This window comes from Salmo trutta, chromosome 24, assembly GCF_901001165.1.
Source record: "Salmo trutta chromosome 24, fSalTru1.1, whole genome shotgun sequence".
Classification (NCBI taxonomy): Eukaryota; Metazoa; Chordata; class Actinopteri; order Salmoniformes; family Salmonidae; genus Salmo; species Salmo trutta.
In genome coordinates, this window is record NC_042980.1 from 22,272,197 (window position 1) to 22,290,415 (window position 18,219).

The 18,219-nt window shown below is 45.6% G+C and overlaps 1 long non-coding RNA gene across 1 annotated transcript in view; it reads left to right on the forward strand.

The window, feature by feature from the left end:
- LOC115160944 (uncharacterized) overlaps positions 1 to 18,219 on the forward strand; it is a 67,792-nt gene that overhangs the window by 14,230 nt on the left and 35,343 nt on the right. Inside the window, exon 2 of the long non-coding RNA XR_003869141.1 lies at positions 15,966 to 16,039. This is a non-coding gene — a long non-coding RNA (uncharacterized LOC115160944). The remainder of the gene's footprint in view (positions 1 to 15,965; positions 16,040 to 18,219) is intronic.

The following is an 18,219-nucleotide window of genomic DNA, read 5'->3' on the forward strand; positions in this document are numbered from 1 at the left end:
CAGGCAAGATGCCTGCATGACACAGATAAGGACCAACCCCTGTTTCCAGTCACTGTTTCCTCATATGATTCCAGGAACACTGTACAGTACTGTCAATATCTACCTGGGATATTTAGCTCCGAGGTGTTGGAATAATTTCAGTGTTCGTACAGTTACATGCCTTTCCATAATCATAGCCTTTCCCAAATGCCACCCTATTTCCTATGGGCCCGTGTCAAAAGTAGTGAACTATATAGGTAATGGGGTGCCATTTGGGATACAGCCATAATATTTTATGGGAGAAACCATTAACCAGGATCCCCTATACATCTCCTGTAGCTAATCCTTTTAACATATGGATTAGCCTGACCTCAGCTCCATGTTAATGTGAAGGGAAACCTCAAAGCGGTGTTAGTGGAACCTGCTTTCCTTTCATGTTCTGACTGTGGCCAACCTGGCTGGGATTCCAGGAACATTTAAAGTCCTTTGAGGGTCTTTAGTTTGGGAAAGGTTTCCTCTATATTTCTCTCCCTCATCCTCCCCTCCACTGCTCCTTCTCCTTTATCCCTGGAGAAAGGAGCACCTGTTGGGCTGGTGTGTGTGTATGTGTTTGGTTAAGCATCATGGTCAGAGGAGAAAGGCCTCCGTCTTTGGATGACCTTCACACCTGGCTTCTCTCCCCTCCTCCCCCGTGGCCTGGGGCAGACTGGGGAGACTGGGGTGGCGAGCGACAGACAGACAGACCGACAGACAGACACACCTCCCTGACCCTGGGGAAGCACAACACTCCCTCCCAACAGTGTAAGTCAGGCTGGGCTAAATGTTTTACGTCACAAAGTAAATATGTCTGCTGCCAGGCCTCCCCTGCTCACAAGCGAGTGCAATGCCTTGGCTTGGACAAGGGCCCCATTGAAAGCTTCCCAAGTGGAGGGTGTTTACAGAGTTAGAGGTTTAATTTAAGGGGAGCAGAGAGAGGACATGTGGAGGTGGGTTGGGCTAGACGAGGGGGACATGCTGGCCGGTATTTGACAAGTTTGCAAACTTGTCAAACACATTGCAGCAGAAATTGCCTCCTGGACAGACCTGGGTGGCTCTTCCAGTTGTGGTCTGTGGTCTGTGAAGAGCTTATTGGATGGTCCACTGAGAAGGATCTGTATGCGCCAAACAGACCCAGGGCTGCATGATACACTATAGGTTATATGTGTGCCAAAACAAATTGATTTATGTCTTATTTTCAAACCCTTGGCCTGAATGTTTGGTGGGCATGTTGGTCTAAGAACAGACAAGACATCTGAGTTTGTTCAGACAGACATCAGTGCTCCCCTGTGTGTGTTTAGTTAACACACCAGCCAAGCATCAGCCCATGCATGTATCTAGTCGGTCCCTGTCTGTCTAGCATGTGTGTGTGTGCGTGTGTGCGTGTGTGCGCATGTACGTGCGTGTGTGCGCGTGCGTGTGCACGTGTGTGTGTGTGTGTCTAGCATGGCCTTGAAGACTGCATGATGACTGACATGTTGTCCCGATAGCCTTGTCTATCTGCTCAGCTCAATGCGAAGTCCTGCCTGAGGGTCGTGTGTTCAATCCCAGTGCTTGGCACTCGTTGATTTTTTATTTTGTTTTAACCCTATCCCAAACCTTAACCCTTACCGTAACCATTCAGAATGAATGCCTAAACCCTAACCGTCGAAATTTGACGTCCCCCCCCGAACAAATGTTGAATACTGAAGTCAAACTATGTCAAACCGTGATATCTTGTTGGGATGTTCTACGGGTCTGTTCATGTAGTAAATCAAATCAAATTGTATTTGTCACATGAGCCGAATAATACAGGTGTAGACGGAACAGTGAAATGCTTACTTACGAGCCCATTCACAACAACGCAGAGTTAAAAAGTAAGACAAATATGTGCTAAATAAAAAAGGAAATACTAACACAATAACAACAATAACGAGGCTATATACAAGGAGCACCGAGTCAATGTGCAGGGGTAGGAGGTAGTTGAGGTAACTGAGGTAATACAGTATGTACATGTGGGTAGGGGTAATAGTGACTAGGTAATCAGGATATATAATAAACAGTAACAGCAGCGTATGTGAAAGTGTGTCTATGTGTGAGTGTGGTTGTCTGTGTGGCATCAATACGCATATGTGTGTGTGTGAGCGTATGTAGTGTGTGTGTTGGGGGATGGATGGATGACGGATGGTGGAATGATAGAGAGATTGATAGTTTGATGGGTAGGTAGCAGATGGACAAAGGTAGGACTTGTAATTACTCTATTTCAACACAGGTGTATGTGTTTTTCAGCTGCACTCTGCTCTCTCATTTCAGCAACATGTTGTCAGTGAGTTATGATGTCCTCTGGGAAAGAGAGACATAGAAGAGGTTTGGATGACAGTTACTGTTGGGCTGAAGCCAGGTTACCCCACTGTATCAAGGCAGTAAGCCAGGTTACCCCACTGTATCAAGGCAGTAAGACAGGTTACCCCACTGTATCAAGGCAGTAAGCCAGGTTACCCCACTGTATCAAGGCAGTAAGACAGGTTACCCCACTGTATCAAGGCAGTAAGACAGGTTACCGCACTGTGTCAAGGCAGTAAGACAGGTTACCCCACTGTATCAAGGCAGTAAGACAGGTTACCGCACTGTGTCAAGGCAGTAAGACAGGTTACCCCACTGTATCAAGGCAGTAAGCCAGGTTACCCCACTGTATCAAGGCAGTAAGACAGGTTACCGCACTGTGTCAAGGCAGTAAGACAGGTTACCCCACTGTATCAAGGCAGTAAGACAGGTTACCCCACTGTATCAAGGCAGTAAGACAGGTTACCGCACTGTGTCAAGGCAGTAAGACAGGTTACCCCACTGTGTCAAGGCAGTAAGACAGGTTACCCCACTGTATCAAGGCAGTAAGACAGGTTACGCCACTGTGTCAAGGCAGTAAGCCAGGTTACCCCACTGTATCAAGGCAGTAAGACAGGTTACCGCACTGTGTCAAGGCAGTAAGACAGGTTACCCCACTGTGTCAAGGCAGTAAGACAGGTTACCCCACTGTATCAAGGCAGTAAGACAGGTTACCCCACTGTGTCAAGGCAGTAAGCCAGGTTACCCCACTGTGTCAAGGCAGTAAGCCGGTCATTACATTTATAATTCCCATGGGAATGCATAGTAGTTTCTGATTCAACCCTGCACTTTATTGCATGGACCAATTGAGTTTCTCCCCTCTCACCTCTAAACTGGGGTTTCTCCCAATTCACACACACACACACACGCACACGCACACACACACACACACACACACACACACACACACACACACACACACACACACACACACACACACACACACACACACACACACACACACACACACACACACACACACACACACACAATGATGCGCCCTGCTGTGCCTCTGCTGGCATAGAGCCCAGCCACCCAGCTACCCTCAGCAGTTTACAAAGCAGTGGTGATGGTGGTGGCCCGCTCTTTGACTTTGCCTCATTAAGCTTTGGACAATGACAGAGTCTACTTCTGTTTCTGCTGTGAGAGGAGTAAACAAGACGTAAAACAGGTGGGTGTTAAAGACTCAGACAGACAATTTATGCAGGTCTTACGCTGTTTAACTTTTTTCTCTGCCTCCTTTGAAAGGTGCTATATCTATATCAAATAGGTAGAGCAAGGCAGGCAATTCAAATAACTGTTTAATGGCCTTGTGTCCTTTTGAAAGATTTACAATACTGACGTCATCGAAGCTCTGCAGATTTTGTTGTGAGGATACAGAATCAATAGACCATTTATTTTGGTATTGCCCTCAGGTAGACTGTTTCTGGTCTCAGGTTCAGGAATAGGTGAAAATGCATAGCATTGATCTAAAATTGACCCTAGAAATAGTACTGTTAGGAGATCTGGAGAGACCGGGTCAGTCAATTACTAATATACTAATACTCTTAGTAAAATTATTTATCTTCAACACACAATCTGTAGATTCTATTCGATTAGATAGATTGAAATTGTACGTTAAACATCATAGCATAGTTGAAAGATATGTGTTGCGTAGAAACAGGAAGTGGGTGGCCAGCAGAGATAGATGGAATGGGCTGAGGGAAGCTGAGGGTTGGGATGGGTTGAAACAGGAAGTGGGTGGCCAGCAGAGATAGATGGAATGGGCTGAGGGAAGCTGAGGGTTGGTATGGGTTGAAACAGGAAGTGGGTGGCCAGCAGAGATAGATGGAATGGGCTGAGGGAAGCTGAGGGCTGGGATGGGTTGAAACAGGAAGTGGGTGGCCAGCAGAGATAGATGGAATGGGCTGAGGGAAGCTGAGGGCTGGGATGGGTTGAAACAGGAAGTGGGTGGCCAGCAGAGATAGATGGAATGGGCTGAGGGAAGCTGAGGGTTGGTATGGGTTGAAACAGGAAGTGGGTGGCCAGCAGAGATAGATGGAATGGGCTGAGGGAAGCTGAGGGCTGGGATGGGTTGAAACAGGAAGTGGGTGGCCAGCAGAGATAGATGGAATGGGCTGAGGGAAGCTGAGGGCTGGGATGGGTTGAAACAGGAAGTGGGTGGCCAGCAGAGATAGATGGAATGGGCTGAGGGAAGCTGAGGGTTGGTATGGGTTGAAACAGGAAGTGGGTGGCCAGCAGAGATAGATGGAATGGGCTGAGGGAAGCTGAGGGTTGGTATGGGTTGAAACAGGAAGTGGGTGGCCAGCAGAGATAGATGGAATGGGCTGAGGGAAGCTGAGGGTTGGTATGGGTTGAAACAGGAAGTGGGTGGCCAGCAGAGATAGATGGAATGGGCTGAGGGAAGCTGAGGGTTGGTATGTGGAATTGGTGACAATTGGGAGTGGAGTTGCTGTGTGTGAGAAAGAATGATGGTCAAAAGTTAAAGGAAAAAAAAGTCAAAATAAAACATAATAAAAGTACATTTGAATGACACTAAGTGGCAGTGTTTTTACAACTAATGTCGGTTTGCCTGAGGCTGATGCCGTGCAGGTGTTTGTACACATGCATATACACACACTCTCATTCAAATAAACACATACAAAAACACACACATACATGTAATAGTGCCAGACATGCACACAAACATATAAAGTAGGCATTGCTGTTATGGTTTCAGTTGTCCTTGATGTCCTTTTTATTTATTTTTTTGCATTTTTGTTTGCTGTTTTCTGTCTTTTCCTTTTTTCTCTTTAGTTCATTATCTTGGTTGTTGGGGGGTTGGGGGGTTCTTGGGGGTGGGGAATGGATTAATTGTATTTAAAAAAAATATATTCTGGGGGGACTGTGGGAGGGGTCTCGAATGGTTGAGGGACAGCTATTGTGGAACTGTGGGGGGATCTTGGAGGGTTCGGGTTTCACAAGGTTGTAATCATGAAAAAGGAAACTATGACATATATATTTTATATCACTATCATGCACACGCACCCTCACACATAAGGATGGCTCTGTTGCGGAAAGACTGATACATGTTTGATAGTGTCTTGATGCTGTATTGTTTGTCCTTCATGTTCTAATACTTTAATGTTACCCCTTCCTTTGGAGTTTTTGTAATAAATAATTTTAAAAAAATAAAAAATTGCGACGTCAGTACCAAGAGATTTGGGCACTCTTACTGTTTGTTTATCTGTCTCGCTCCCATTGTTTTCCTATTACTTCCAACATTTCTTCATCACTCTCACACAGTTAATGTGTACAGTATGTATTGTAAGCATGAAAAAAAGTCTAACAAATTTAAAGAAAATAAATAACAAATAAATAAATACATCAACAAATAAAAAATGAAAATAAAAGTGTAAGCATGAAGTTTACATCATAATGAGTGATGTGATCCTCTCCTCTAGAACAGCTTCACAGAGCAGAATGGCCAGTTGTTCCTGGTTAATTCATTGACATCATCATAACTAAAGGCTGTAGTTTATTCTGTCTGTCTTCCACAGAAAGGTGGGGCTTTAGGACAACTGAGACCAGCAATATACTGTATCAACTGCTGTGTCAGTCTTTTAGTGCCAGTCGAATCCCAGTGGGTCACTATGACATCATTTCAACCAATTTAACCCAGCTTCTCCTGCTGCGATCTCAGGGTTTGATGTTGAGATCAAACCTACTGTGGTGGGCATGGTGGAGAGGGTGTCCTGAAGATACTCCCCAACCCCACTGAGAAGATAGTCAACCATTGTATGTCATTGGATCTCCTCCTGGGCTAAACTCTACATTTGATCTCCGTGCCAGTTAGCTCTCCTTCACCAAGTGTTGGGCCTGTGAGGTCTCAATTGTGACATTGACAGCATACGCTGAAAAACCCAGCAGCGTTGCAATTCCGAACTGGTGCGCCTGGCACCTACTACCAGACCCTGTTCAAAGGCACTTAAATCTTTTGTCTCAATTGTCTCAGGGCTTAGAAATCCTTCTCTAACCTGTCTCCTCCCCTTCATCTACACTGATTGAAGTGGATTTATCAAGTGACGTCAATAAGGGATCATAGCTTTCAGCTGTATTCACTTGGTTAGTCTATGTCTTTGAAAGAGCAGGTGTTCCTAATGTTTTGAACACTCAGTACACACACACACACACACACACACACACACACATATTTCTGTGTGAGTCTCATGCTGTCCCACCCTGTGGAGGGAGACACTGAGACACAGCAGCTGGGGTGGGGATGTGTGTGTGTTTGTGCATCCGCGCGTCCACGCTTGTCTGCTTGTATGACGTGGGTGCGTGCCTGCAACCTGCGTGTGACGTGCGTGTGATGTGTGTGTGACGTGCGTGCGTCTCTGCTCAGCCCTCAGGGACACTGCAACAGAAACCTGCCAGGACACTCTCACATTGACTAAAGGAGCCCACTCTTCTGTGTGTCATCCTCCTCTTCTATCCTCCTTCTCTTCCTTGTCCCCATTTCACTCTATCTCTCTCTTCCTCTGCCAGAAATGGATTCACTTTTGGTGGGCGTGTGCAGTGATCTACACACCTGATGCAACTACTTTGGAATCCAGGTGAAGTGGAAACTTGTCAAAGGGGAAAAAGATTGCGTTCAAACCATGCCTTGATGAAAACGATGATTTGTCACTCAATCTTGTTGATTTCATAAGCTCTGTTGAACAGATCAATGATCACATATTTCTTTATTATAGAAATGTGCTTCTAATCTAATGGTGTGCTATTTGAAGCATGGTCATTTTTAATGTTTTATTGAATATCCTCGCCAACAGCAGTAATTCATAAGGAATGTCCCATGGTGATTTGTTACATCCTCCTGATCCACATGGTCTTACTTTAACTGTGTTCCATTTAGACTGAGGGTTTGTCTCAAAAGGATGTGTCCCATTTGGAACCCTGTCCCCTATTTAGTGTGCTGTAGTAGTGCACTACATTTAGGACACATCCTGACTGTTTTCCCTCTAAGCTAAGGGATTTACACTATGGCATTAATTGCAGTCATGTCTATTGGGGAAAGAGAGTGGAGCACTGAGGACATCCTCCCTTGCCTTTGAGTCCTTGTCTCTCTCTGGCGGTATTTACTTATTGGATTGGCGCTTTATTCAGTGGCTTCAATTCAATGTTATTATTGAAGTGTTTCACATAGTTTATGAGGCTCACGCAGTACTCCAGACAGGCAGCATAGACAGAGGATATGTTTTAGAGGAGTAGTGCCTATTTTTTATAAAGTCACGTAAATGGGGTTCTTCATTAATTGCAATAAGTGCATCTTTGAGGAGGGGTGGATCCCAAATGGCCCCCGATTCCCTATAGTGCACAATATAATGGACCATATGGGCCCTGGTCAAAAGCAGTGATGTATATAGGGAATAGGGGTGGCAGGTAGCCTAGTGGTTAGAGTGTTGGGCCAGTAACCGAAAGGTTGTTGGATTGAATCCCCGAGCTGACAAGGTGAAAATCTGTCAATCTGCACCTGAACAAGGAGTTAACCCACTGTTCCCTGGTAGGCTGTCATTGTAAATAAGAGTTTGTCTCTTAACTGACTTGCCTAGTTAAATAAAAATTGAGGGCCATTTGGAACACGTGACAGGTGGTGGGAGTTGAATCTGGTCTGTGTTTGATCATCTGTGGTCTTTAATCAGACAGTGGGATGATGTGACAGAGTATGTATGTGTGGGTCTATTATATTACCTTCCCCTCTGTGTTGTCAGTTTTATGCTCCACAGGGGATAAGTCAAGTCAGTAAGTGTTGTTATCAGGAGAGAAGCTAATAAAGTTGGCTCCAAGTATGACATATTGTTTGAGATTTTATACTGCAGCCATTATCGATGTTTTAAAGCCTGAGACAATTGGACACACACACGAACAGAGACACATGTGCGGACACACACACACACACACACACACACACACACACACACACACACACACACACACACACACACACACCCTTTTCAGGCTCTTCGACTATTTATTTCCTTCTTAGGAGACGATCTCTTTGAACCTAAATTAACGGCTTCCTTTAGTATGTCACATATCATTTGAACCTGTCTCTTGGCTCGGGTATTCAATGTTAATTGCTAAGTGCATTAATTTAAAGAGTTGTTAAGCATAGGCATGTATGACTGATGAGTCTCTGGCAGTAAATATCACATTATTCAATCATTCCTCTTCTTTTTCCTTCACTCATTCAGAGATAAGTGAAGTTCTTCTGAAATGTCTTGTGTTTTCATGTTCTATGCAGTCCACTGATGATGGCAATGGCACAAAGCATTGCAAGGTTTTATGGTCCTCAAGTTGATAATGAATGGTCTTCGATTCTAGCTTGTGAAATGAAAAGAAAAGAAAAGGAATTGAGTCCCACCCCATCAGTCTGATTTATTCTCTGTTTGTCTGTCTTACTGTCTGTTTGTCTCTGTTTGAGCCACAGAAGTCCTCCCTCGCTATTTCCCAGTGGAGTTTACCCAGAGTGCTTTGTTTTTATTAAACAGAGTCAGACAGTCCTTCACGTCTGAGCCCGTCTGAGCCCGAGTCCACCTGAAGCCACCTTGAAGCCTTTTATATTATATTACTTCGCCTCACTTCTTCCCATTTTCCCTCCTTTTCTGGCTGTCAGCTACAAAATCAGATGAGACTCTAAGACAACTGAGCGGCGTGACTGAGTGGCAGAGGGACTACTACTGCGATAGGGAGGCCTAAGACCGTATTCATAGGACTGCTGATCTAGGACCAGGTCCCCCCTGTCAATATAATCACATTCATTATAATCTAAAAGGCAACACTGATCCTAGATCAACACTCCTACTCTGAGATGCTTTATGAATATGGGAGGGCAATAAGCACATCAGACATCAGATAGCTTAGGGGTCAGTGTGTGGCTTGGCTTGGATTGAGCCCCTAACACATTAATGGTGATAGGTCACGTCAAACAGACCAAATCAAACTGTGGCCAAAATGGATGTTGGGTCTGGTCAGCACCATGTTCTGGGCATGGAGAGAACTTTGTCTTAGGCTTATGTAGCCAATCGGAAGTCAACTGAGTGACAGTCTTTCTTCTTGGTCTGTCAGTTAGCACAACTGTCTTAGGTCTGCATAGGGCTAAACAGACGCCTCACATGTCCTCAACTGGCAGCTTCATTAAATAGTACCCGCAAAACACCAATCTCAACGTCAACAGTGAAGAGGCAACTCTGGGATGCTGGCCTTCTAGGCAGAGTTCCTCTGTCCAGTATCTGTGTTCTTTTGCCCATCTTAATCTTTTCTTTTTATTGGCCAGTCTGATATATGGCTTTTTCTTTGCAACTCTGTCTAGAAGGCCAGCATCCCGGAGTCGCCTCTTCACTGTTGACGTTGAGACTGGTGTTTTGCGGGTACTATTTAATGAAGCTGCCAGTTGAGGCTTCTGTTTCTCAAACTATGTACTTGTCCTCTTGCTCAGTTGTGCACCAGGGCCTCCCACTCCTCTTTCTATTCTGGTTAGAGCCAGTTTGCGCTGTTCTGTGAAGGGAGTAGTACACAGCGTTGTACAAGATCTTCAGTTTCTTGGCAATTTGTCACATGAAATAGCCTTCATTTCTCAGGACAAGAATAGACTGACGCGTTTCAGAAGAAAATCTTTGTTTCTGGCAATTTTGAGCCTGTAATCGAACCCACAAATGCTGATGCTCCAGATACTCAACCAGACTAAAGAAGGCCAGTTTTATTGCTTCTTTAATCAAGACAACAGTTTTCAGCTGTGCTAACATAGTTGCAAAAGGGTTTTCTAATGATCTATTAGCCTTTTAAAATGATAAACTTGGATTAGCTAACACAATGGGCCATTGGAAAACAGATGGTTGATGATAATGCCTATGTAGATATTCCATTAAAAATCAGCCGTTTCCAGCTACAATAGTCATTTACAACATTAACAATGTCTACACTGTATTTCTGATCAATTTGATGTTATTTTAATGGACGAAAAATGTGCTTTTCTTTTAAAAACAAGGACATTTCTAAGTGACCCCAAACTTTTGAACGGTAGGGTATATAAAAAAAAAAGATGCACATTTGCTATTAAAATAATTATAACAGTGACCGCGGTCAATTGGCTGACAAATAACCGTCATCCAAATTTTCATGACCGTCACAGCCCTAGCTCTGCATATTCATTGCAAGTTCTCTGCAGACCCCGCTTCCACTATGAGATGTGTTTCATCTGTACTGAATTCCCCTATAGTGAGGTACCGTGTGCCGCACTGCGTCCTCTTCTCCTTTCCACCCACTCTCTCTCCCAGGCACTGGGGCCTTATTACACTCCCAGTCGGGGTCATAATTAGTGACGCTCCCCCTCCACTCCAGCTATGGCGGTTTCCAGGCCAGCAGTGGTAGGGAGAATAGAACAGGGCTGACTGGAGTGGTGCCTGGTTCCCCCCTCCAGGTGGTCCCTCCTGGATCAATGTCCCACCTCCGCACCGCGTCGTGCCTCTTCTTTATCCCCGTGGCACTGTTTTGTTCTGGGCCTCGCCTCAGTTCCCTGCATGCCTCAGACCATGCAGCCTGGAGCAACTAGCTGGGAGAAAAATTGCAAACATGAAACATTCTGATGATATACTGGGTCTGCAGCATATCAAACATGTTTCTATTTCAGAGTTGTGTGCCTGATTCAGGTCTGTGGGAAAGAGAAATGGTGGTATTAGGTATTGGAGGCCTCTCTTTTTAGGGGGTTTCAGCTATGAGGGGCAGAGAGGAGATGGTAAAATGGATAGAGACAGATGGAAAAATCATAATGGAGATTGAATTACTACACAACATATGTGATTTCTATGTGATTTATTTTGCTCCTTTGCACCCCAGTATCGCTACTTGCACACTCATCTTCTGCACATCTATCACTCCAGTGTTTAATTTGCCCTACTGTAATAATTTCGCCACTATGGCCTATTTATTGCCTCACCCCCCTTATCCTACCTCATTTGCACACACTGTATATAGACTTTCTCTATTGAATTATTGACTGTACGTTTGTTTATTCCATGTGTAACTCTGTTGTTGTTGTTTGTGTCGCACTGCTTTGCTTTATCTTGGCCAGGTTGCAGTTGTAAATGAGAACTTGTTCTCAACTAGCTTACCTGGTTAAATAAAGGTGGAATAAAAAAATAGAAATAAAAAATTCTGTCAGTTTGTGAGGTTTGATCTGTGTGAAGGTTACCCTGACTCCAAGTCCATCAACTCTCCATTGGGCTTCTTCCAACAGCAGATAACCAGGCCTGCAGATGATCCAAGGCTGAAATAACATGTAGATCAATGAGCCTGATAATAGTTTTACCTGAGGTAAACCAGTCACTGCAGTCACCACATAATAACAGTCCACCTGCCCTCAATGCCCAAAACGAACTGTAATCAAACCAGCCCCTCTCACAGCAGTAATGTTTACTCAGCTAGCACACTCCTGTAATTAGTAGCTGTCTGCCTGAGAGGCGCTGTGTGTCTGAGAGGCGCTGTCTGTTTGAGAGGCGCTGTCTGTTTGAGAGACGCTGTGTGTTTGAGAGGCGCTGTGTGTCTGAGAGGCACTGTGTGTCTGAGAGGCGCTGTCTGTCTGAGAGGCGCTATCTGTCTGAGAGGCGCTGTCTGTCTGAGAGGCGCTGTGTGTCTGAGAGGCGCTGTCTGTTTGAGAGGCGCTGTGTGTCTGAGAGGCGCTGTGTGTCTGAGAGGCGCTGTGTGTCTGGGAGGCGCTGTGTGTCTGAGAGGCGCTGTGTGTCTGAGAGACGCTGTGTGTTTGAGAGGCGCTGTGTGTCTGGGAGGCGCTGTGTGTCTGAGAGACTCTGTGTGTCTGAGAGGCGCTGTCTGTTTGAGAGGCGCTGTCTGTTTGAGAGACGCTGTGTGTTTGAGAGGCGCTGTGTGTCTGAGAGGCGCTGTGTGTCTGAGAGGCGCTGTGTGTCTGAGAGGCGCTGTCTGTTTGAGAGGCGCTGTGTGTCTGAGAGACTCTGTGTGCCTGAGAGGCGCTGTGTGTCTGATAGGCGCTGTCTGTTTGAGAGACGCTGTGTGTTTGAGAGGCGCTGTGTGTCTGAGAGACTTTTACCTTCATTACCTCAAAGATTGGCCTTTCACAGGAAACACAGTAGTAGTTGTGCTTTTCTCCCAACTTTTAAAGAAGTAAAGTTTTAATCCTGCTGTATAATCCAAGTGTCTGTGATGATCCAGATAGGAGACATCGGAATGAATTTGATTTTGTTTATCTGGAGGCAGTTGTGGATTGGCTGGTTGGCTTTTAGAGCTGGCTGCGTGTGTGTAGCTGCAGACTGAGGCTGTCATGGCTGATGCTGTCATGGCTGATGCTAATACCTCAGGGTGCTCTAATGGCTTCGCTATTTAATTACTACAGAGTGCCACTTCAGTCTCCTGTGTGTGTGTGCTCCAGTCTCCAGCCCAGTAACACACACTCAAGTGGAGAAACAGAAACACACAAGGCCCTAGGGGGTTTTACTTAGCCAGTCTGAACACGGCTCTCTCTGTATCCACAAGCTCAGACTTGTTGTCAACGCTCTCTCTCACACACTCATTCACTAGTGACTGTGGATACACAAGTTTACACAAGTTTATAATTGAGCTCCTATCTTTTACCGCCTGTGAGCTCAAGAGAGAAGGAGACAGAGGGAGAGGGGGAAAAGAGAGAGATAGAGAGCCCTCAGTTCCATGGTTCTGTCAAGATCTGACCGCTGGTTTCAGTGGTGGTTAACTAGCTAGAGCACACTGCTGTCAAGGGCTTTGATGAAGGGCTAGAGTCATCTAAAACTGGGCTGGAAACTACGCTCCTCTGCCAACACAGGCAGGCGACTGTCTGAGATATAGGACCCCGTTTTATAGGGACAGACCACTGGGAGGGAGAATAGAAGAATAGGGTAATGTAGATCTTCCCCTGTCAGCGTGATACCATGGTTTCAGGTGTGGAAGCTAAGACGCTGGCTGCGTCCCAATTCAAATTCACCATGTAGGGACTAGGGTGTCATTTGGGACACAGAGGCTGTCTAGCTCTGTCAGGCTGACCTTTTTAAAGCAGCGTCTCTCTGTGTGTTAATGGATTTATTGAGCGTGGCCCTCTGATGCGGTCATCTCATCTCAGCTCATCACATCGTTCTGAGCTCCCAGCTCTCAGCCTTCCGGACCAGTCTTATTATCTACTTCCTAATTACTATCCCTCTATTTTACGCTGTCACTTTTTTTTGGCACACTCTCTCTCTCTCTCTATCCTAGCTCCCTGAATTTATCTTTGCTTTCTCTCTCTCTTCCTCCCTCTCTGCTCTCTCTCTCTTCCTCTATTTTTATTTCTCTCTTCCTCCCTCCCTCCCTCCCTCCCTCCCTCCCTCCCTCCCTCCATCCATCCATCCATCCATCCATCCATCCATCCATCCATCCATCTATCCATCCATCCATCCATCTCTCCCTCTCTCCAGCTTCTCTAAAGAAGACTGTGACCTACAGGCAGGTATTCAGGGAGGACTCAGGGAGAACTCTAAAACTTTTAAACCCTGTGCCCAGCTGGCACAGCCCAGGCAGGCTAACTGCAGCTCTGTCTCTGTCCTCCTCTAATCTTAATTAAGTCCTTCACTGACTGCCGCACCTCTCCTCCTTCATCAGTTTGGGAGGCTGTGTGTGTACCGATGGGGCCGTGGTGCTGTTGGATGGTGCTCTAAGCAGATCTGAGGAGGCCTAATGGAATGTGTGTGGATTGATAATGCCTTGAGTCAGTCAGACTGACTCAGCAGTGAACAGGTCAAATGAATTGGTCTGACGTATGCCGGTACTTTCCTCAGTCTTTCATATCCATTAACCTTGATATAATCTTGATGCACCGGCTCCCTGTCCAAGTAAAGAAGTAAAGTCTGAGGGCAGTCCGGATGGCTGTGAGTAGAATGTCTTCTCTATTAAGACCACGAGTTACGTTTGTCTATGAGTCCCAGACCGTTTTAAAGACGACGAGGAAAACCCAACCTACAACTTGTCAGACCGTTCATCATTGTGCTGTGTTAATTTCTAACCACTAAAGAAGCATTTCATTCACGTTGCCTTGATTCCCCATTGAGGCTAGTGCATTCCTGCTACACCGTGTCACAGTGTGTGAGCATTGTAATCGTGCAGGGTACAGTGGCACCTGGCTCCCACCAGGGGACAGAACATGGAAATGGCTCCAATTAAGACCAAAGTGGAGCCTCTGGTGCTGTGATTTACACCACTCGTTTAGCATGCTGTGATTTTAATTGGGATTTTAAGTGGCATCCCACCACAGCCACTCCTCTCCATCACTCTGGTCTGGATGAATGGTTGGATGTCGTGTCCCGCTGTGAGCCGTTGTTTCAGAGGTGGGAGGTGGGAATACGAACGAGGTGAATCAGCACACTTCTCTTAACAGTTTGCCATTAGCATTCTAGTCAATCTCACAAATATTTATTTGTTTCTAGACATGCTGTGCATGTTTGTCTAAGAGTTTGTCTCAGTCTGTCTCTCTGTGTGTCTGTGTGTGCGTGCATAATTGAGAGAGAGAGCAAGAGAGTTGGAAGGAAAGCAAGGAAGAGGAAACATTTTAAAGTGGCTGAAGAGAATAGGTTAGACATAACCAATGTTAAAGCTATAACCCCGTTACTCTTTGTATTTGTGAGAATTCTCTGACCTCTTGATTTGGTGGAAGAGAGAGAGAGCATTAGGCCATGTTGACACTAGGATGTGCGTGCTTGCTTTGTGCAGCCATAACATTCCTGCTACTGTCTGTCTGTAGTGGTGCTGCCTACATCCAAATTCAGGATCTGTGTCCACAGCAAATCCTCCAGACATTGTCGTTATGTTTTCTCCCTAATAAGGATATTAGAACTAAGTCCTCAGAACTTGCAGAGAAGCAGGCATCAATCTGCAATTTATCGCCAATCGTCATGGCTCCGCATTCTAGCTACGGGAACTTTCTCAAAAATGGTATGTGCTGGCTTAGTGGCATTCACTGATGCACATCCAGAGTCTAGGGTGTCTAAGCCTAACACAGAGGTTGCCATAGAAACCGTATAGAAGACTATTATGTTCCAATTTGCTGATCAGAAGCCTAAAGCCCAAATGGTAACTGTAAAGTATATTAACCTAAATTACTTTGATTGAACTGTCTGGAGCGTATAGATCTTGGGCAGATATATATTCATGAAGTCTTTAAATTAAACTATAGTAAATTAGGCTTTAAATTATAGCCTACAGTATGTGGTTTAACATTTGAACCGTAATGGACTTGTTGGGGAGATTTAGTTGGGGTGGAGATCCATCTCTTCCCAGTTCCATCTCCCCCCCGCCCACCACAGCCCCTCAGAGCCCATGAAGCCTAATAAACTCAAGTTTAAATGCCGTTCCAGGTCCGCCCTCTCTCCTCCATTGACGGTTTGGCGGTTTGTTTACAAGAGTGTGAGTGGTTCTTTGTGGCAGTGCACACTACTTGTGGGAAGGAAGCAAATGACTAGTGTGAATTGAAAGACTCACCCCTCCCCCTTCTCTCTCTCTCTCTCTCTCTCTCTCTCTCTCTCTCTCTCTCTCAAAAATAGGTATCTAAAGGATAGAACAGCCCTCTCAGTCCATCCCTGTAGCCACAGGACCATGTGCCAGTGATGACTAGCTGGTGAGTACTACACCTCGCTTCTTCTACAATTGAATCAAGTTCAAAACTTGATTGTCCATTTTGGGGTTAAAATGGAAATGTATCTTTGGCTTAAAGGCATATCTTCCTACTTTATTATTCTGATAGGCAGCTGTGAATGTCCTTTATGTCTGTTTTCTGCCCTCGTCAAACTGATCATGTATTTTCTATAGTATAGGGTTCATTAGACAAAGTCCCTTCAAACTCTAACCTACACATTACTTTTTGTTACGCTTTTGTAGAAGTTTTCGGGTTGGGATTGATATTGGTTTTGTTTGGTACGTGTGTATATTAGATTGGACAGTATTTAGTTTCCGACTGCGTCCCACACGTCCCCTTGTCCCATACCTCTGAGATCGTTGGACCCAGTGGAGACCAAACGTAGGAAGCTCAAAGCCATCTATCATTCCTTCTCTCTCTCTCTCTCTTTACCCTCCCCTTCTTCTCTACAGCCCCTGTAGTAAAGTGCCTGAGGCAGGGAGCCTTTTATGTAAAATCCCTTTATTCTAACTCAGAAAGGAACGTTTTGAAAAGAGGAGCGTGGTGGTGATGGAGAGATGGAGAGAGGAAGGGTGAAACCTGTTATTAAATCCAGTTCTCTTGCCCACAGCTCCTCTCTCCTCTCTCTTTCCTCTCTCCCTCTTCTCTCCTCCGCCCCACAATGAGTGTTTGGCGGCAGGCGGGAGTCCACCAGGAACTCGGCTTCGTCTAATTGGCTCTATGTGGGCTAATCAAAGAATCAAAGCTCAGAGGTGATGTGCTTAAAAAAAACTGCCTGTGATATCTCCTCTCTTCTCTGCTCCTCTCCAAGAATGCGGAAGTTTATGTAATTGATTTATGTAATAGCTAAGTGTACTGTATGCAGCTATCAGTTATTTATCTTCTAAAAGCGTTTTATTGAGATAGTTGTCTCTGTAAGGTGAGCATTGAGGAATGGAGGTTTTTCCAGTACCAGAGGGTGTGCTTCCTTTGAGTGGAGAAAGAATGCCCGCCCGGCCAGTGAAGATTTGAGCTCATTGAGCACCTAAAGTTTCAGACGCCAACTCGCCAACTTCCTCACCCAGTTGTCATGATGAGGCGCACGGGCCAACTCTGTAGAAAGTCTACCCTATTGAAGAGCCTAGTTGGCTGGCACTGGCTCCTGGATCTATGTGGACTATCTGAAGCCTGTGAAGCGCGGGCTGTGTTAACGTGTGTGTGTGTGTGTCCCTGTTGTTTGCTGATATTTGGTTCAGGAGGACAACGAGCCGCTTTTCAAGTGTAAATGGAGGGAGGATATAGAGAGGATGGAGGGAGAGAAAACCCAGTTTAATGGCTCATCTCAACTGTAGTCCAGGGCTAAATCCCAAATGGCACCCAATTCCCTTTATAGTGCATTACTTTTATCAGAGCCCTATGTGTACTATATAGGAAATAGGATGCCATTTTGGAGGCGCCCCCGGTCTTAAAGGCTCTGTCTGTTATTGCCCCCCAGGCAATTTAAAGGGAGCGTCATTCTCCCTGGTAAATTACCACATCGCCTATGTCGGTCAGCTATGGTACATTAGTGTGCCTTAAAAATGTGGCCCAGCGCTGTCCATTCAGGGGACAGAGAGAGGGCCTCTGGCAGAACCTTTGCCGATCACACAGAGGAGACATTCACACCAGATGGGAGGATCGCAGGGAGTCTTACCAACGATGAGCATTGGTTCTGTACTTACACAACCATGAACGTTTTGCTGCATCTACCCGCCCCAGTGACTTCCATAGCTTCATCTAGCCACCCCAGTGACTTCCATAGTTTCATCTAGTCACCCCAGTGACTTCCATAGCTTCATCTAGCCACCCCAGTGACTTCCATAGTTTCATCTAGTCACCCCAGTGACTTCCATAGCTTCATCTACCCACCCCAGTGACTTCCATTGCTTCATCTAGCCACCCCAGTGACTTCCATAGTTTCATCTAGTCACCCCAGTGACTTCCATAGCTTCATCTAGCCACCCCAGTGACTTCCATAGTTTCATCTAGTCACCCTAGTGACTTCCATAGCTTCATCTAGCCACCCCAGTGACTTCCATAGCTTCATCTAGTCACCCTAGTGGCTTCCATCGCTGCATCTAGCCACCCCAGTGACTTCCATAGCTTAATCTAGCCACCCCAGTGACTTCCATAGCTTCATCTAG